General features: G+C 36.4%; 1 protein-coding gene and 1 pseudogene across 5 annotated transcripts in view; one reads left to right on the top strand and one right to left on the bottom strand.

Annotated features, from left to right (window-relative positions):
- The window catches only part of ZC3H12B (zinc finger CCCH-type containing 12B), a 523339-nt gene that overhangs the window by 141883 nt on the left and 359782 nt on the right, over window positions 1-21674 (bottom strand). For 4 of the 5 annotated variants that reach the window (XM_074391747.1, XM_003940948.3, XM_074391749.1 and 1 more), the window contains 2 exons: window positions 5580-5704; window positions 2710-2879 (listed from right to left, as the gene is read on the bottom strand). The gene's annotated coding sequence lies outside the window, so the exon portion shown is untranslated. Of the gene's footprint in view, window positions 1-2709; window positions 2880-5575; window positions 5705-21674 lie in introns of all 5 variants that reach the window. The other variant, XM_074391748.1, reaches the window with a different exon arrangement.
- Window positions 11301-13927, top strand: LOC101043616 (peroxiredoxin-like 2C pseudogene; annotated as a pseudogene).

Below are 21674 nucleotides of genomic sequence, written 5' to 3'. Positions count from 1 at the left end.
ATGGGTGGAATACCCATCTTAACTTAAAAGTAACATTGGAAGCTAGTAGACAAGGAAGCAATACCTTCATAGTTCTGAGAAAATTATGACAAACATAGATTTCTAATTCCAACCAAATAATCAATTATGAGGGTAGCCTAAAAATATTTTTTTAACATGCAAGATGCAAAAAATTTATCTCCTACATATCTTCACACAGGAAGCTATTGAAGTATGTGAAAGAAGGCATGAAATCTAGGAAAATGGGGAATGTAACACTGGAGAGGGAGGGGAAATTTGCCAGATGACGGTGAACAAAAGTCCAGGATGACAGCTGAGTAGCAGGCCTAGAGATGACTAGTACAGATTGGAGCAGGAAAGTGGAAACTCCAGGGAAGATATCTCTCTAAACCAAATTAAACTGATACATGTCTTTGATTATTCTCAAAGCGTTTGATAGTTCATTCAGAGAGTTAGAGAGCAAACTGTCCCTAACTTAAGGGAGCTTACACAGTAATAAGGGGTACATGCAAGTAGGCAGGCAATTAGAGTATTCTGTGAAGGTTTATAAAGTTTAGTACTGTAGGAAACCAGAATGTGCCTCCCCAAAATATGAAAGATTATTGAGCTGAAGACAGTTAAGATGCTAGTAGATCTCTCTGCCTAAAAGCAGGAAAGAGATTTACAGAGGAAAAAGGTCTTTCTGTCCTCCCTCCTCCCTTTTCCCCTACAGACAGGATGTAAATTCGCCTTTACTGGAAAAAACCCTTTATCGTCTCAGAGACGGCACCAGAGGAATCTGCAAGCTGACTTTACTCCATGAGAGCCTTCCATATATTTAACTTTCCACGGTTTCCCACCTCTTGAGGTCTGGGACTGCTTTCCTTTGCCTTGTCACTTCTCTGAATTTATTGTTCTTTGTTGGTGTGTTGTATAAGCCAGACTCGTAAACCACTGCCTTGAGTTACTTTTCACTGAGAGCTTTTCCTGTGTGATATACGCTGCACACATTAATAAACCTATCTGTTTTTCTCCTGTTAGTCTGCCTTCTCTGATAAAAGTCTGTGTTAAGTACATACTTATGAGGGTTGAGGAAAAAATGTTTTTTTCTCCCCTTCAGTTCTCTGCCGTTAGATCACCCGTAGCTGGAATAGAGGCTCAGAAACCTAGTATTTAGCTCCTTTGAGCATCTGTAATTGAACTGGCAAACCAAGAGCTTGGGGCTCACTGTTGGGTTAGCTGAAGAATAGTTTCTGTTACATTCTAGAAAACAAAGTGTGTGTGTGTTTTTTTTTTTTTTCTTTTTCTTTTTCTCCAGGGAATGAGTTGGGGGAAACCATTTATTTTAGTTTAAAGAATTTAAAGTTCATCTATATATTTATAAGCATTTATCAGTTTTCATTTTAGTATATATGATGGTATCATGCTTATAAGAATATTTTGTTTTTAAAATGACTAGAGCAGTGCAATGGAAAAAACTTGAGTTGTTAATTTTAGATATGAAAAGCAACTGAATTTCTTATGTAATATTTTACCCTCCCAAGATATGTCCTCTATACTCCATTGACTTATGCCAATAAAGTAATGGTCTTCCAATTAAAAAAAAAAAAGAAGAGACTTCAATTACTTAGACTGATCAAGCGTCCAAAAGTATGCAACACAAGTCTAAAAGCAATCAGAATTAAGCTTGCATTGCTGATTTAGCTAAACAAACATCTCAAAAGTTGGAAGGCTTCGTTTCTTCACTTACGAAGGATACACTTATTCTGGAAATTTTGGTTCTCGTTTATGTATTTACATATTAATAATTCATGGGAAAATGCAGAAGGAAAACCAAAACAAAAAAACCCACAAATGCTTTATTCCTGAGAATGGTTGCTTCTTTCTCTAGTGCTATTTTTTTTTTAAAAAAACTGCATATACAGGAGGCTGAGGAAAGAGAATTGCCTGAACCCAGGAGGCAGAGGTTGCGGTGAGCCGAGATCGCGCCATTGCACTCCAGCCCTGGGTAACAAGAGTGAAACTCCGTCTCAAAAACAAAACAAAACAAAACAAAACAAAAAAACTGCATATAGTGTGGTTGTGAAGTATTTTTTGAATATACCCTGTGACAAACTTTACTCCAAAAACTAAACGAAGTAGAGGCATAACAAAGTACAGGAAAGCATGAAATGGTATAATCATAATTTATTCTTAGATATTTAGTTCTTTCTAAGCACAGTGTTAGAAGTCAGGGAGATCTGGATATAAAACACAACCCTAAAATTTATAGCTACATGATCTTAGGCAAGTTAAATAACCTGCTTAATATAGTTTTTTTATTTGCAAAATGGAGATGATAATACCTACATCATAGGATTGCTATGAAGATTAAATGTGGTAACACGTGTAAAGTTCTTGGTACTTGATTTATAAAGTTCAATAAATAATAATCTCTTTCCTCTCACCCACTCCTATGATGATTTCCTGTTAACTCCAAAAGCCTACATATTTTCAACTGAATAAGCTAATTTAATTAGCTGTCTTGTTCAGATTTTCACTACTGCTTTGATGCCTCAATCTTTCTGGAAGAAATCTTCACTTTCTTATAAATAAAATGCCTTAACTCTTCTTATTACACAGGTCATCTTACTATTTACTTTTTCAAACACAAAAAGGTAAATTTTATATTTGTGTTTACCCTTTCAAACACAAAACACCGATAACAAAAACAACCACAAAAATACTCACCTCCTAACACCTCAAAAATGTCCAATGTCTGGCATAGATCCTCAGCACTCTCAGTTCTTCTATAGAGGCCTGTAGTTCACGTCTGTATTTCTTACTTTTGTGACTTATCCATCACAGCTTGGCTTTTATCCTCTGCTGCTGAGGCAGAAATGTCAAAAGGAGTCCATAACCTTGGGTAAAATAGATTTAATTAGAAGAATGGCAAACCTCTGATGAGAACTTGATAAATCGTCCACTGAAACCCTTTTACCCATTTAAAGTTCAGTATTATAATTAGGACAGAAAGATATTTGGATCTCAAAGGCTGAGACAATTGTGTTAATTATTCAATAATTGTATTAATCCCAGATGTAGCACTTTTCAAATTTTTTTTTGAGGTGGAGTCTCTCTCAGTTGCCAGGCTGGAGTGAAGTAGCACTATTTTGGCTCATGGCAACCTCCGCCTCCTGGGTTCAAGCGATTCTCCTGCCTCAGCCTCCCGAGTAGCTGGGACTACAGGCATGCGCCACCATGCCCAGCTAATTTTTGCATTTTTAGTAGAGATGGAGTTTCACCATGTTGGTGAGGATGGTCTAGATCACCTGACCTCATGATCTGCCTGCCTCAGCCTCCAAAAGTGCTAGGATTACAGGTGTGAACCACCGCTCCTGCTTGATGTAGCACTTTTTTAGACTTTTCTTTTCTTTCTTTTTTTCTTTCTTTCTTTCTTTTTTTTTTTTTTTTGAGACAGAGTCTCACTTTGTTGCTTAGACTGGCGTGCAGGGGCACGATCACGACTCACTACAACCTCCACCTCCCGGATTCAAGTGATTCTCCTGCCTCAGCCTCCTGAGTACCTGGGATGACAGGCATGCATCCCCATGTCTGGCTAATTTTTGTATTTTAGTAGAGATGGGGTTTAAACATGGCCAGAATGGTCTTGATCTCCTAACCTCATGATCTGCCCACCTCAGCCTCCCAAAGTGCTGGGTTTATAGGTGTGAGCTGCCACATACAGCTTTTTTAGTCTTTTATAGGTATTGACCCTAAGAATATTCTGCAGGCCTACGAAAACTTATTTTGTGACTGTAAGATTCAGTCTAAAAGAATAATAGCTGAACTACATGTATAATTTTGAATTATATTCATATAAATTATAAATAAAACAATTTTTTAAAAAAAGGGGACCATGGATGAACAGTGAGTTTAATAACTATTATCTAAATTGTGTTAAGTATCAAAATGTTTTTATATAGACCCTATCCACAATTTACAGATTAGGTATGACTACTTCCTCTTGTTGATCTTTTATGCAAAACAAAATAAGATTAAAACTCAGAAGACCACAATTTAGAATAAACATGAATTTCTAACCACTTGAAATACATCAGATTTTCACCCTGAGGAGACTTTTCTTATCTGATTAAATAAAAATTCGTTATGTGCAGTTTACAAAGTTGACCGAAACATACAAAGAAAAAAACACTTGAAGAAGAATAGCCGTCCCTTTCTACCTGGCTCCAAAATAAAAGAAGTCATTCTGTGAACATTAAAATTAAAATGTTAATAATTACACTAATAAACAGTTGACATTTTATAACTTTAGGTGGTTCAAAAAATGTTTTCCATCTAGAAGTCAGATTATTAAACTATGGTTCAAAAGCTAAGTGTGGCCTAAAAAAGGCTTCTATGAAGGATCTTATTATTCTTCCCACTCCCCAGCTTTGGGAATTTTTCCATTCCTTAAATATCACTTTTAGTAGTATAGTGACTGTATTTTCCAAACTCCAAATCAGGCCATAAGTTCTGACACTTGAGGGTTTTGTGTTGTTTCTTGGTGCCAGGTGCACTCTAGAAAGTGTGACTTGGATATTAAAAAAATTAGAATTTCAGAGCACATGTCATCAGGACCTCCTGAGGGTGTGTCAAGGAAAAAAATAGGTAAAACAAAAGAAAAAAATTATACTTTTTTGAATATTTTGAAGATTTGGAAAGATAATGAAAAAGAATGTTTGCAATTAAGAATGCCTTGGAAATTTTGATTACTGTGTGAATAAAACATCTGAGTCAAGGTTACTGAATAGGTTAAAAAAATCAGTCAAAAATCTAGAAGAAACTGTAAATCTTATTTAATCTGAAATTAGAAAGTATATTCCACAGTTCATTTAGACATAAGCAAATTTCAAAAAAAGGTATGCAACTTTATGCAAATATGCTCATAACTCTCTATTACATGTGTGACATGTTCAAGAGTGAGGTACTTTTCTGGAATTGATATTGTAGGAATCTTAGGGTTACCGCCCAACTTGATATTACCGAGATGTGGGGAAATCTATTCCCATGAGGCACTGAGATTTGAGCTGGCCATACTACCAGACATGTTATTTGCAGCTCCTTGTTGCCACAAATATCATGATGAAAGAGTAAATCTTGTATACCTACATCTGCTCCTGAGATGTCCCCTTCTGATTTTACAGTTTTAATGATTTATAGATGCAATAATACTATCTTTGTGGGTAGCCAAGAAGAGGGTCACGAGTTGCCTCCAGAGTCAAGGAGGACACTAAGAAGGTTCTAACTAGATTTCATTCAGCTATACTGAGCTTCATGAGGACAGGGCGAGTGTTATTCATCTCTGAGGTCCTGTGCTAAGCCTTACTTATAGTAGGTGCTTAATAAATATCTGCTAAATAGCTTATAAGGTCCTCAAGGAAGAAAGCACCTTCCAAGTTTTTCATTTGTACTCATCACTGAATGGCAGCTATTTTCGTGAGTTGACTGTCATTGCATAGACAAACAGAATAAGAAGCAATGTTTTGAAGCAGCAGATAATGTCAGACACATAACTGCAAATGCAAATATGTATCCTAGAGAAGCTGCTACTCACCTACCTTCCTGTGTGACCAGGATGAAGGAGATAGTTGGTCATTATCTCTTCTTTCATGTATCACCTGGGAAACCCATCATTCTTAAAAGAAGCAGTGGTATCTTGCAAGTTGGCTATTTAGTCTATTTCCTTGTAAAGGGGTGAAAAAGCAGAATTGGTGATTGTTAATTACATAAATCCCTCAGAATTAAATCGTTATAGAAGACAGACATAGTGAAGAGGATCAAAAAAGAATATTAGTCTTTGCTAGCTTTTCAGAAATTAATCCTCACGATTGACTAGACAGAGAGGGAGGCAAATTAAAATAAACATGACATAGCAATAACAAAGAACAAATACATATACAAACACAACCTGATCCCAAGAATTTTCTAAAATTCATAAGCAAGTTAAAGGGCTGTCAGGACAGATGGGTATCACAAAGAAGAAACAAACTTATATTTAAAAAAAATATTTTTCCTCATTACAAAAGTGCATTATGGATCTCACCACCCAGAAATTTGGTATCTATTCTCAGACTTTTAAAAATGATTACATATGTATTTATCTATGACAAAACTGAAATGGTTTTATGCATAATGTTCTTTCTGTAAGGTGTTTTTCAATTGTAAACAGTTTTTCATGTCCAAAAAATAAAATACCTTCTATAAAGAACTTGACTAACTAAAAGGCAAATGACTCAAATACTTAAGTACAAAGATCCTAAATTATGCTTTGAAGGTAAAATGAGCCTACATGTAAAGGTAAGATAAATAAAATAAAATAAAAAGAAGCCAAATAAGCCTACTTCCACCACTTGGAAAAAAGCACCATCCTCTGTAGAACTGACAAACCAGAAACCATTTTTGCCCTGATGGGAAAAATGACCTCTCTTCTGCTTGGGCAATTTTTTTTCAGTCTATATTTACCAAGAAATATATTGCTGCAATAGACAATTCGTGTATAGTAAATCATCAATATAGTTTAAGTCAATAAAAGTCAAATTGAGACCATTAAGTAGCCTAATGCTGTGTAACAGTGCAATGCTTGATTTACTTAAATATACATATATTCTTTGGTGAAATTAACTTCATTCAGCTTTATGTTTTTACACAAAAAATGTTTTTAAGAGGGACAGCAAACTGGAGAAAAGAAACCTGCAGAACTTTGGAGGCTAACTTACATGTGTTATTAGTAATTATATTTTCTAACAATAAAGATATGTTCCGATTAAAAGGCCTTATTTAAATTTGGCCATGTAAGAGTAACAAATGGACTGGATATCTGAGTGCCCAAAATCTTTTATTGGGGCAAGAACCCAAAGCATAGAATTCAAAGACTGAGTATGAATCTCTGTTAATGTGCTAAAAAATCAATGATCAGTCATGATGATATCCTTTTCACCCCTTATACTAGCCTTCTCTGTTTCACAGGAAGTAAATTATCAATCACAAATGAACCTTCCAAGAATGTCAAAATGTATCATTTATTAGCTAAAGACTTAAATAAAAAGTTCTAAGGCTATAGCCTTCTTTAATGTGATAAAACATCAGAAGAAAGAAAAGAAAAATTTCAGAAAATATAATTCATAGATGCAATCAGAAAAAAATCAAGGAGTTAAAAACCAATAAAATGTCATAAAATTATAGCTTACCAAATAACCCCATATATTTACCTCATTTGAGTTTTAGAACCAACACATAAAAAGGGAAATATTATTTCCTTCATTATCTAAATGAGAACAGTGAAAATTTTTAATGTTATTGTACTCATTCTAAGTCATGAAACTCCAGAATTGGAATACACTTCTTCTGATCTCTAGTACACTTTCTTCTGCCTGCTAGAATGCATATACCACAATGTGTTTATTTCTTCAACTTTGACGAACCTTTGAGTTATTTCAAGTTTTACAAACTAAGTTGCTATGATTGTTTGTGTACAAACCTTTGTGTAGATATATTCTTTCATTTGCCTTGACTAAATATCTAGGAATAAAATGACTGATTTTTATGATAGTTGTATGGTTAAGAAGCTGCCAAACTGTTTTTCAAAGTAGTTGTATCAATTTACATTTTCATCTTCAGTGTATGTCTGAGTTATAATTGCTCTACATCCCTGCTATCATTTTATATGATCCATTTTTTAAGCCATTGTATTAGGTACCTGGTTGTATCCCATTGTGGTTTTCATTTGCATTTCCCTAATAACTAATAATATTGAGCTTCTTATCCTGTGTTTATTTACTATTGCTATCTCTTTCATGGTGAAGTGTCTATTCAAATATTTTGTGTGTATTTTTAAAATTGTTTTCTTATCATTTAATTTTCACAAAACAGATTTATTGAGGTTTAATTCATATAACATACAATTTATTCAGTTAAAGTACAAGAATACCTTGGAAGTATTATAAGTTCAGTTCCAGACCACTACAGGAAAGCAAATATTGTAACAAAGTAAATATCTTAATAAAGTGAGTCACATAAACTTTTTAGTTTCCTATTTCATATAAAAGTTATGTTTATACTATACTGTAGTCTATTAAGTGTGCAGTAGCATTATGTCTAAAAACTGCACATTTTTAAAATGGAAAATATTTTATTGCATGCCCAAAAATGCTAACAGTCATCTGAACCTTCAGTGAGTTGTAATCTTTTTACTGATGGAGGGTCTTGCCTTGATGTTTATGGCTGCTGAATGATGAGGGTGGTGGCTCCTGAAGAATGAGGGAGCTGTGGAAATTTCTTAAATTTGGAAAACAATGAAATTTGCCAAATTCATAGACTCTTTCTTTCATAACAGTTCTCTACAGCATGTGATTCTGGGTGATAATATTTTACTCACAGCAGCATTTCTTTTAAAATTAAAGTCTATCCTCTCGAACCCCATCACTGTTTTATCAAATAAGCTTATGTAATATTCTAAATCTTTTGCTGTCATTTCAAAGGTGTTCACAGCATCTTCACCAGTAGATTCCATTCCACCAAACCTCTTTCTTTGCTCATATATAAGAAGCATATCCTCATCTATTAAAAAGTTTTATCATGAGACTGCAACAATTCTGTTACATCTTCCAGCTCCACTTCTAATTCTAGTTGTCTTGCTGTTTTCACCAAATCTGCAGTTATTTTTTCCAGTAAAGTCTTGAACCCTCAAAGTCAGTCATGGGGTTGCAATCAAGTTATTCTAAACTCCCGTTAATGCTGATATTTTGACCTCCTCCCATGAAGTACAAATATTCTTAATGACATCAAGAATGGTGAATCATTTCAAGAAGGTTTTTAATTTACTTATCCCAGATACATCAGAGGAATCACTATCTCTGGCAACCATAGACTTAGACTTATAAAATGTATTTCTTCTTTTTTAAATTCTTTTTTTTATTACATTTTAGGTTTTGGGGTACATGTGAAGAACATGCAAGATTGTTGCATAGGTACACACGTAGCAGTGTGATTTGCTGCCTTCCTCTCCCTCACCTATATCTGGCATTTCTCCCCATGCCATACCCCCCAACTAACCACCCCCCGCTGTCCCTCCCCTATTTCCCTCCAACAGACGCCAGTGTGTAGTGCTCCCCTCCCTGTGTCCATGTGTTCTCATTGTTCAACATCCGTCTATGAGTGAGAACATGCGATGTTTGATTTTCTGCTCCTGTGTCAGTTTGCTGAGAATGATGGCTTCCAGGTTCATCCATGTCCCTACAAAGGACGTGAACTCATCGTTTTTGATGGCTGCATAATATTCCATGGTGTATATGTGCCACATTTTCCCTGTCCAGTCTATCATCAATGGGCATTTGGGTTGGTTCCAGGTCTTTGCTATCGTAAACTGTGTTGCAATGAACATTCGTGTGCATGTGTCCTTATAGTAGAATGATTTATAATCCTTTGGATATATACCCAGTAATAGGATTGCTGGTTCAAATGTAATTTCTATTTCTAGGTCCTTGAGGAATTGCCATACTGTCTTCCACAATGGTTGAACTAATTTACACTCCCACCAACAGTGTAAAAGTGTTCCTATTTCTCCACATCCTCTCCAGCATCTGTTGTCTCCAGATTTTTTAGTGATCGCCATTCGAACTGGCATGAGATGGTATCTCATTGTGGTTTTGGTTTGCATTTCTCTAATGACCAGTGATGATGAGCATGTTTTCATATGTTTGTTGGCCTCATATATGTCTTCTTTTGCAAAGTGTTCATATCCTTTGCCCACTTTTAAATGGGTTTGTTTGTTTTTTACTTGTAAATGTGTTTTAGCTCTTTGTAGATTCTGGATATTAGCCTGTTGTCAGATGGGTAGATTGCAAAATTTTTTGCCTATTCTCTTGGTTGCTGGTTCACTCTGATGATTGTTTCTTTTGCTGTACAGAAGCTCTGGAGTTTAATTAGGTCCCATTTGTCTATTTTGGCCTTTGTTGCCAATGCTTTTGGTATTAGTCATGAAGTCCTTGCCTATGCCTATGTCCTGGATGGTTTTGCCTAGGATTTCTTCTAGTGTTTTTATGGTGTTAGGTCTTATTATTCAAGTCTTTAATCCATCTGGAATTAATTTTAGTGTAAGGGGTCAGTAAGGGGTCCAGTTTATGCTTTATGTACATGGCTAGCCAATTTTTCCAACAACATTTATTAAACAGGGAATCCTTTCCCCATTGCTTGTTTTTGTCAGGTTTTTCGAAGATCAGATGGTTGTAGATGTGTGGCATTGCCTCTGAGGCCCCTGTTCTGTTCCATTGGTCTATATATCTGTTTTGGTACTAGTATCATGCTATTTTGGTTACCGAACTATGCCAGCCTTGTAGTATAGTTTGATATCAGGTAGCATGATGCTTCTAGCTTTGTTCTTTTTGCTTAGGATTTTCTTGGCTATATGGGCCCTTTTTAAGTTCTATATGAAATTAAAAGCAGTTTTTAAAAATTCTGTGAAGAAAATCAATGATAGCTTGATGGGGATAGCATTGAATCTATAAATTACTTTGGGCAGTATGGCCATTTTCACAATATTGATGCTTCCTATCCATTAGCATGGAATGTTTTTCCATCGGTTTGTGTCCTCTCTTATTTTCTTGAGCAGTGGCTTGTAATTCTCCTTGAAGAGGTCCTTCACATTCCTTGTAAGTTGTATTCCTAGGTATTCTATTCTTTTTGTAGCAGTTGTGAATGGGAGCTCACTCATGATTTGGCTCTCTGTCTATTATTGGTCGCTGGGAATGCTCGTGATTTTTGCACATTGATTTTGTATTCTGAGACTTTGCTGAAGTTGTTTATCAACTTAAAGAGTTTTTGGGCTGAGACGCTGGGGTTTTCTAAACATACAATCATGTCGTCTGCAAACTGAGACAATTTGATTTCTTCTCTTCCCTTTTGAATAACTTTTATTTATTTTTCTTAAGTGATTGCTCTGGCAAGAACTTCCAATACTACGTTGAGTAGGAGGGCTAAGAAAAGGCATCCTTGTCTTGTGCTGGTTTTCAAAGGAATGATTCTAGTTTTTGTCCATTCAGTATGATATTGGCTGTGGGTTTGCCATAAATAGCTCTTATTATTTTGAGATATATTCCATCAATACCTAGTTTATTGAGAGTTTTTAGCAAGAATGGGTGTTGAATTTTATTGAAGGTAATTTCTGCATCTATTGAAATAATCATGTGATTTTTGTCATTGGTTCTGTTCATGTGATGGATTATCTTTATTGATTTGCATATGTTGAATTAGCCTTGAATTCCAGCAATAAAGCCAACTTGATCATGGTGGATCAGCTTTTTGATGGGCTACCAGATTTGGTTTGCCAGTATTTTATTAAGGATTGCCACATTGATGCTCATCAGGAATATTGATGTGAAATTTGTTTTTTGTGTGTTGGTATCAGGATGATGCTGGCCGCATAAAATGAGTTAGGGTGGAGTTCCTATTTTTCTGTTAATTGGAATAGTTTCAGAAGGAATGGTACCAGCTCCTCTTTGTACCTCTGGTAGAATTCGGCTGTCATTCCATCTGGTCCTGGGCTTTTTTTGTTGTTGTTGGTAAGCTATTAATTCATGCCTCATTTTCAGAAATTGTTATTGATCTATTCCGGGATTTGACTTCTTCCTGATTTAGTCTTGGGAGGGTGTACACATCCAGGAATTTATCGATTTTTTCCAGATTTTATGTTTTATTTGCATAGAGGTGTTTATAGTATTCTCTGATGGTAGTTTGTATATCTGTGGGATCAGTGGTGATACCCCCTTTATTATTTTTTAATGTGTCTATTTGATTCTTTTCTCTTTTCTTCTTTATTAGACTGGCTAATGGTGTATCTATTTGTTAATCTTTTCAAAAAATCAGATCCTGGATTCATTGATTTTTTTGGAAGGTTTTTCGTGTCTCTATCTCCTTCAGTTCTGCTCTGATCTTAGTTATTTCTTGTCTTCTGAGAGCTTTTGAATTTGTCTGCTTTTGCTTCTCTAGTTCTTTTAATTGTGATGTTAAGGTGCCTATTTTAGATCTTTCCTGTTTTTTCCTGTAGGCATTTAGTTGTATAAATTTCTCCCTACACACTGCTTTAGCTATATTGCAGAGATTCTGGTAAGCTGTGTCTTCATTCTCATTGGTTTCAAAGAACTTCTTTATTTCTGCCTTCATTTCATTGTTTACCCAGTAGTCATTAAGGAGCAGGTTGTTCAGTTTCCATGTAGTTGTGTGGTTTTGAGTGAGTTTCTTAATCCTGAGTTCTATTTGATTGCACTGTGGTCTGAGAGACTGTTTGTTATAATTTTCATTCTTTTGCATTTGCTGAGGAGTGTTTTACTTTAAGTTATGTGGCCAATTTTAGAATAAGTGTGATGTGGTACTGAGAAGAATGCATATTTTGTTGATTTGGGGTGGAAGATTCTGTAGATGTCTATTAGGTCTGTTTGGTCCAGAGCTTATTTCAAGTTGTGAATATCCTTGTTAATGTTATTTCTCATTGATCTGTCTAATATTGACACAGTGATGTGTTAAATTCTCCCACTAATATTGTATGGGAGTCTAACTCTCTTTGTAGGTCTCTATGAACTTGCATTGTAAATCTGAGTGCTCTTATATTGGGTGCATATATATTTAGAAAAGTTAGCTCTTCTTGTTGTATTGATCCCTTTACCATTATGTAATGGTAAAGGGATCTTTGTCTTTTTTTATCTTTGTTGGTTTAAAGTCTATTTTATTAGAGACTAGTATTGCAACCCTTGCTTTTTTTTAATTCTCCATTTGCCTGGTAAATATTTCTCCATCCTTTTATTTTGAGATAATATGCGTCTTTGCACATGAGATGGGGCTGCTGAATACAGCACACTGATGGGTCTTGACTCTTCATCCAATTTGCCAGTCTGTGTCTTTTAATTGGGGTACTTAGTTTGTTTACCTTTAAGGTTAATATTATTATGTTTGAATTCGATCCTGTCATTATGATGTTGGCTGGTTATTTTGCCCATTAGTTGATGCAGTTTCTTTATAGTGTCAATGGTCTTTACAATTTGGTATGTTTTTTTTTGCAGTGGCTGGTACTGGATTTTCCTTTCCATATTAAGTGCTTCCTTCAGGAGCTCTTGTAAGCCAGGCCTGGTGGTGACAAAATCTCCGAGCATTTGCTTGTCTGTAAAATATTTTAATTCTCCTTTGCTTATAAAGCTAAACTAGACTGGATATGAAATTCTAATTCTGGGTTGAAAACTCTTTTCTTTACAAATGTTGAAGTTTAGTGGCAGCACTGCCTCCACTCCCCAGTCCCAGCCCCAAGCAGCCCTGAGGATGGGCTGCCCTTGGTGGCCACTGTGGGTGAGCTGCTGGTGCTGGACATTCACAGGCAGAGGGTGCTGTTCCACCCACTGTTCTGGAGTGCTGAGCCATGGTGGTGGTAGTGTGGCATTTCCTGTGTTACATCTGCAAGGAATACGTAGAGGATCTGGCCAAAATCCCCAAGAGTTTCTTACAAAAAGCAAATGTCACCCTCATGGTGATTGGACAGCCATCCTATCATCATATAGAGCCTTTTTTGCAAACTGACTGGATATTCTCATAAAATGCATGTCGATCCTAAGAGGGAAATTTATATAAGATTGGGAATGAAAAGAGGTGAGAAAATTGCTTTCTCAGGACAGAGTCCCCACATAAATTCAAATCTACTCTCAGAAGCCTTCAGAACCTGTAATAGGCAGTAACTGGATTTCTCTTTGATTTTCAAGGAGACCCATTTCAGCAAAGTGGAACTATCATTTTAGGTCCATGTAACAACATTCATTTTATACGCTGTGATAGGAATAGGTTGGATCACAAACCTATCAACTCTGTTTTACAGCTTGTAGGAGTTCAGCATTTGAACTTTACGAACAGACCTTCAGTTATTCATATATGACTTAACGTGGAATCAGTCACTTTCAACCGGACCTTCTGGAATGTGACCTTCAATGCTAGGGTGTAATATCCTTGTGCAGTGTCTAACTTGCTGTCCCTTCCCAGTCTTTGAGGACTTACGGAAGCATAAAGAGGCCTTGAACCAGTTGAACTGCATGCTAAGAAGCATCAGTTGTCAAAAATGTAATACATACTTCCATTTTATAGCTTTTAAAATGTTATACAAAATAACAAAAATGAATATATAAAATATAACTTTAAAAGCCATAAAATCATAAATACCATTTAAAGTTTTTTACTTTATGGTATATTCAGTCTTGAAAGATTTTTTGGCAATTAATATAAATTCTGATGAAGAATATATAAAGGGAGGGGAGAAACAAGACCATTGTATTCAGTGAAAAAAGCAAAATATCAAATTCTGTCAACAATATAGCAGCATTTTTATATGTATATGTTTGTATTTTTGTATGCTTAGGGAAAAGACAGAAAATAAACACCAAAATGTTGCTAGTAGGCATCTCTGTGTTAAGATTAGAGTGTTATTAAAATTTTTCTGTGCTTTTCTGTATTTCCTGACTGTTTTATAATGAGCATGATTAATATTGTGGGGCCAGGAAAAGTTCTTTAAACACGATATCACAAAAGTGCAAATTATATAGGCTGCAGTCCACATTTTCATCTTAATTGCTTTACTCAGAGGAAGTGTGGCAATCTGAACATCTCACATTTAGCCAGTGTCCACAGAACCTTCTCACTACTCACTTGCTATCCATTTCACTAGAATTTTTGGGGATTGGAAGAGCCATGGAGAATACATTTGTTTTATATATGCAAGATACATATTTAAAATATGGTTAGTGTGCTTTTTTATTGCATTTTAGGTTTTGGGGTACATGTGATGAACATACAAGATTGTTGCATAGGTACACACATGGCAGTGTGGTTTGCTGCCTTCCGTCCCCTCACCTGTATCTGTCATTTCTCCCCATGCTATCTCCTCCCACCTCCCCATACACCATGGAATATTACGCAGCCATCAAAAACGATGAGTTCACGTCCTTTGTAGGGACATGGATGAACCTGGAAACCATCATTCTCAGCAAACTGACACAAGAGCAGAAAATCAAACACTGTATATTCTCACTCATAGGCGGGTGTTGAACAATGAGAACACATGGACACAGGGAGGGGAGCACTACACACTGGGGTCCGTTGGGGGGTTAGTGTGCTTTTTGAAAGGGAACTATAAGAATTTTTTTTTTTTTTTCGAAATGAAGTCTTGCTCTGTTGCCCAGGGTGTGCAAAATCTCAGCTCACTGCAACTTCCATCTCCTGGGTTCAAGTGATTCTTCTGCCTCAATCTCCCAAGTAGATGGGATTACAGGTGTCCACCACCAAACTGGCTAATTTATATTTTTAGTAGAGACAGGGTTTCGCCATGTTGGCCAGGCTGGTCTTGAACTCCTGCCTCGGCCTCCCAAATTTCTAGAATTACAGGCATGAGCCACCACGCCCAGCTGAGAATTGTTTAAATTTTTAAAAACTTTGTAACTTGGATGTACACTATGGTTTGGTTGTGCATTCCTAGAAACTACTATTTCTCACCCCAAAATTGCTCTTATTTCAAAGACTGTTGTCATCTTTTATTTTTCTAGAATCTTAATCTGTTTAGTTGGGAAGTATCCCAGAAATCCTGATGAAAAGTATAGCAAAATCAGAATTTTGGTAATTATTAGCAAGTGTAATACTGCTTTGACCTCATACTTTATATAAAGCATATGAAGTTACAAAAAAATTTAATATATTAAAATATTTGAATATATTTTTATGCTTGTATAATTATGTTTTTATTCAATAAAAATGAAATTTAACATTTAAAATTACAAAAAAAATGTTGAATATTGGCCCCCGCTCTCTTGCGGCTTGTAGGGTTTCTGCAGAGAGATCTGCTGTTAGTCTGATGGGCTTCCCTTTGCGGATAACCCGACCTTTCTCTCTGGCTGCCATTAACATTTTTTCTTTCATTTCAACCTTGGTGAATCTGACAATTATGTGTCTTAGGGTTGCTCTTCTTGAGGAGTATCTTTGTGCTGTCCTCTGTATTTCCTAAATTTGAATGTTGGCCTGCCTTGCTAGGTTGGGGAAATTCTCCTGGATAATATCTTGAAGAGTGTTTTCCAACATGGTTCCATTTTCCCCGTCACTTTCAGTTACACTAATCAAACGTAGGTTTGGTCTTTTCACATATTCTCATATTTCTTGGAGACTTTGTTCATTCCTTCTTTTCATTCTTTTTTCTCTAATCTTGCCTTCATGCTTTATTTCGTTAAGTTGATCTTCAATCTCTGATATCCTTTCTTCCACTTGATCGATTCAGGTATTGATACTTTTGTACGCTTCATGAAGTTCTCGTTCTGTGTTTTTCAGCTCCATCAAGTCATTTATGTTGTATGCTTCATGAAGTTCTCGTTCTGTGTTTTTCAGCTCCATCAAGTCATTTATGTTCTTCTCTAAACCGGTTATTCTAGTTAGCAATTCCTCTAGCCTTTTATCAAGGTTCTTAACTTCCTTGCATTGGGTTAGAACATGCACCTTTAGTTTGGAGGAATTTGCTATTACCCACCTGCTGTAGCCTGTCAATTCATCAAATTCATTCTCAATACAATTTTGTTTCCTTGCTGGTGAGGAGTTGAGATCCCTTGGAAAAAAAAGAGGCATTCTGTTTTTTGTTTTTTGTTTTTTTTTTTTTTTTTTTTTTTTTGAAATTTCAGCCTTTTTGCACTGATTTTTTTCTCATTTATCTACCTTTGGTCTTTGATGTTGGTGACCTTCAGATGGGGTCTCTCAGTGGACGTTCTTTTTGTTGATGTTGATGTTGTTCCTTTCTGTTTGTTAGTTTTCCTGCTAACAGTCAGCCCCCTCAGCTTCAGGTCTGTTGGAATTTGCTGGAGGTCCACTACATATCCTGCTTGCCTGGGTATCACCAGCAGAGGCTGCAGAACAGCAAGGATTGCTGCCTGTTTCTTCTTCCAGAAGCTTCATGCCAGAGGGGCACCCACCAGATGCCAGCCAGAGCTCTCCTGTATGAGATGTCTGTGGACCCCTGCTGGGAAGTCTCTCCCTGTCAAGAGGCACAGGAATCAGGGACCCACTTGAGGAAGCAGTCTGTTCCTTAGCAGAGTTTGAGATCTGTCCTAGGAGAGCCACTGTGCTCTTCAGAGGTGGCAGGCAGGAAAGTTTCTGTCTGCTGAAGCTGAACTCACAGCTGCCCCTTCCCCCAGGTGCTCCAACCTAGGGAGACAGAAATTTTATCTATAAGCCCTTGACTGGGGCTGCTGCCTTTTTTCAAAGATGTCCTGTCCATAGAGGAGGAATCTAGAGAGGCAGTCTGGCGACAGCAGCTCTGTGGAGCTGTGGTGAACTCTGCCCAGTTTGAACTTCCTGGTGGCTTTGTTTATACTGTGAGGGGAAAATCGCCTACTTAAGCCTCAGTAATAGCAGAAGCCTCTTTCCCCACCAAGCTTGAGCATCCCAGGTCAACTTCAGACTGCTGTGCTGGCAGCAAGAATTTTAAGCCAGTGGATATTTGTTTACTGGGCTCCATGGGGGTGGGATCTGCTGACCTAGACCACTTGGTTCCCTGGCTTCAGCCCCCTTTCCAGGGGAGTGAGTGGCTCTGTCTAACTGGCATTCCAGGTGCCACTGGGGTATGAAAAAAACTAGCAGTTTTAATTTTATCCAAAAACCTTTTATTTGCATTTATAATTTGGCTGACTGGTGCAAGAGGCCTTGCTATCTTGATTTTCAGCATGCGTTTCTCATTAAGTTTAATGATTTCTAACATTTGGTTTGAAGTGAGTGACATTGGACTCTTTTTTTCACTTGAACATTAATAATGGAATTATTAATTGACCTAATTTGAATATTGTTTTGTCTCAGAGAATAGGGATGTCCAAAAGGAGGGGGAGACATGAGGGAACAGTGGGTTAGTGGAACAAGTGATCTTTGTTTTTGTTTTTATTGTGTGTTTCAGAATACATACAACATTTATTAATTAAGTACCATGTCTTATATGGGTACAGTCCATGACGTCCCAAAAGGATAGCAATTGTATAATCAAAGATCACTATTGCTCACACATGGTGGCTCATGCCTGTAATCTGAGCACTATGAAAAAGGCCAAAGGGTGCAGATAGCTTGAGCCCAGGAGTTTGAGAACAGCCTGGGCAACATGGCAAAATTCCATCCATACAACAACAACAACAAAATTAGCCAGGCATGGTGGCACGCACCTGTAGTCCCAGCTACTTGGCGGGCTGAGGTGGAAGGATCAATTGAGCCCAGGAGGTCGAGGCTGCAGTGAGCCATGATCATGCTGCTGCACTCCAGCCTGGGTGACAGAGCGAGACCGTATCTCAGAAAACAAAAACAAAAGCAAAGATCACTTATCACAGATCACTGTAATAGATAAAATGATAATGAAAAAATTTCAAATACTGTGAAAATAATCAAAATGTGACACAGAGACATGAAGTGAGCAAACATTGTTGGAAAAATGGTGCCAATGGACTTGCTCAACACAGGATTGTTACCTTCAATTTGTAGAAAAATAAAATAAAATAAAATAAAATGCAGTATCTTGGAAACATAATAAAGCGAAGCATAGTAAAAACAGGTATGTATGTATAAAGTTTAGTGAGTTTTAGTATATTCAGAGTTGTACAACTAATACCACTGTTTAATCCAAAAAAGATTTTATCACTCCAAAAAGAAACCTATACCCATTGACTGTCACTTTCCTTATTATCCCACTATTAACTTTCAATGATTCTTTATATATTTCATATATAAATCCTTTATTGGGAATTTAATTTGTAAATATTTTCCCCCAACATGTGGCTTGTCTTTTCATTCCCTTGACAGTATTTTAGAAAGATCAGCAATTCTTAATTTTGATGAAATCCAAATTATCAACTTTTTCTTTCATGTGTTGTTAAGTTTTTTCCTTTTTCAAGTAGAAATAGTAGGTCTTTTTGGAAAATCCCCCAATCCATACTTAAAACTCCTGGGTCTAGGAAAACTGCACCAATTTGTACCATTTTTTTTTTTTTTTGACAGTCTTGCTCTGTCACCCAGTCTTGATTGCAATGGTGTGATCTCAGCTCACTGCAAACTCTGCTTCCCTTGTTCAAGGAATTCTGCCTCAGCCTCCCAAGTAGCTGGTATTACAGGTGCCCACCACCACTCCAGGCCAATTTTTTATATTTTTAGTAGAGATGGTTTTTTGATATGTTGCTCAGGCTGATCTCAAACTCCTGACCTCAAGTCATTTACCCACCTTGGCCTCCCAAAGTGCTGCAATTACAGGTGTGAGCTACTGTGCCCAGCCCAATTTGCACCAATTTTAAGGTAGGCTGTAACCAGTTTCATAGATTGTTTGATCCATGGCATTGCAATTAATGTCTGCATAGGGGTTAGAACAAATTGAGTTTCCATTTTTTGTTCTAAGCTATTTATTTGTTACAAATTTTTTTTTTTTTTTTTTTTTTTTTTTTTGAGACGGAGTTTCACTCTTGTTACCCAGGCTGGAGTGCAATGGCGTGATCTTGGCTCACCTCAACCTCCACCTCCTGGGTTCAGGCAATTCTCCTGTCTCAGCCTCCTGAGTAGCTGGGATTACAGGCACACGCCACCATGCCCAGCTAATTTTTTGTATTTTTCGTAGAGACGGGGTTTCACAATGTTGACCAGGATGGTCTTGATCTCTTGACCTTGTGATCCACCTGCCTCAGCCTCCCAAAGTGCTGGGATTACAGGCTTGAGCCACCGCACCTGGCCTACAAATCTTAATAACTAGATTTTTTCAGAACCATATAACATTCACCCAAATTACTAGGCAAAATAATTTATGAAGAGACAAGCAACCTAGGGACAGTAGTATGGAATTAAGTAACTCCTGATGGTCTGCAACAATTTATAAATAATCTTGAACCTAATTAACTAAGAAGGAACACAGGCTAGAAAAAAATGAATTATCACCTAAATCTACAGAAAATGCCACTGGATTTAATTTTCACTGGCAAACCCTATCAGAAAAGAGTAATAAAAATCTTAAATTCAAACCATCTTCAAATGGCTATAGCTCCAACTAATAAAACATCAAGTATAAAATTAGTACATACTTTAGCTGTCTGGAAATTACTTACAAAGGGTTGTTTAACCACAGAGAATGTGGGCTTTTGTTTTGCAACTAACCAGCACAAAGAACCATAAATAGCTGATATGAGTGGTTAAGAAGACAATATTTGAGGAAGAGACTTCTTATTTTACAAAATGGAAACATTTAAAGCCAAAATGTTATACAAAATAAAAAAGAACTTGCCTTATATTTAAATCTAGAAGTAACTATAATTAAAAAAAAAATTTTAAAATACTTAAACAACTTTTTTTTTATTGACTAGCATTCTACTTTAGAACAATATAGGGACATATATGAAAAACAAGCTCACCTGTAATAAATATTCCTACATTTTTTTTTTTTGTAAAAAAGAACATATTAACATACAAAGATATATAATTTATTGCATATTTACCATAAACTCTTCCAAAAGTCTTATATACTTGTAAATATCAAGAAGGAAATATCAGCACCTGAATTCTGCTTCAATTGCTATGCTCACCAGAGAAAACAGTTAGTAATTTAGACTAACACTAATGACACACAAGTAGATTTGCTGTGGTACGTTGTATTTATTTCCACATATTCTTTGTTGTAGTGATAAACAGCAAGTAAAACAAAGAGCAAAAATAATATTAGTGAGCTATAAATATTCTCTTTTTTTTTTTCCAGACAGAGTTTCACTCTTGTTAACCAGGCTGGAGTGCAATGGCATGATCTCGGCTCACTGCAACCTCCACTTCCCTGGTTCATGCGATTCTCCTGCTTCAGCCTCCCAAATAGGTGGGATTACAGACATTCACCATCATGCCCAGCTAATTTTTTGTATTATTAGTAGAGACAGAATTTCCCCACGTTGGTCAGTTTGGTCTCAAACTCCGGAACTCAGGTGATCCTCCTGCCTCAGCCTCCCAAAGTTCTGGGATTACAGGCATGAGCCACCACGCTCAGCCCAAGAGTAAACATTTTTATTAGATTAGGATTTAATAACACACATTACTGACAAACGATTAAAGGACTTGGCTCAAATTGTTATGAGAGGAAGTTCTTTTGAAAGAAATAAAACACTGTATAATGCGAATATTCCAATGTCGGAAAGATTCTGAATTCTCAAATACTTGTGGTCCCTGGCATTTTAGATAAGGGATATTCAACCTTTACTAAAATCAGGGATGGGAAATGGAGATAAAACTTCACAAACTTAACCTTAAGATTTCAAATTAAATACTAAGTGTTTCAGATTAAATAGCCTACAACTCCGCTGGATACTATTGGAAGCAAAAAGTAAACTAGGTCAAGGAAGGCCAGAAAAACATGGAATTGTTTTTAACCACAGAATGCCACATAGAAAAACTACATATGGAAAGTATGGGCAAATTCTGATAAATGTTTGAGTAGAAACTTATTTTTAGGTAACAAATATGTTGTTTATTAATTGTTGGGGGAGATGTGTGGAAAGAAAATATGTGCATTGGGTCACTTTAAAAATTCTGCTTCACTTATAAAGGATGTCTTTCTAAAGGCCATTTAATTAAAGAAGAACAGAACACATGCAAAAAAAAAAAAT

The sequence above is a fragment of the Saimiri boliviensis genome, chromosome X (genome assembly GCF_048565385.1).
Source record: "Saimiri boliviensis isolate mSaiBol1 chromosome X, mSaiBol1.pri, whole genome shotgun sequence".
NCBI lineage: Eukaryota > Metazoa > Chordata > Mammalia > Primates > Cebidae > Saimiri > Saimiri boliviensis.
Note: the sequence above shows the minus strand (reverse complement) of the source record. Positions and strands in the feature narration are given on the sequence as shown.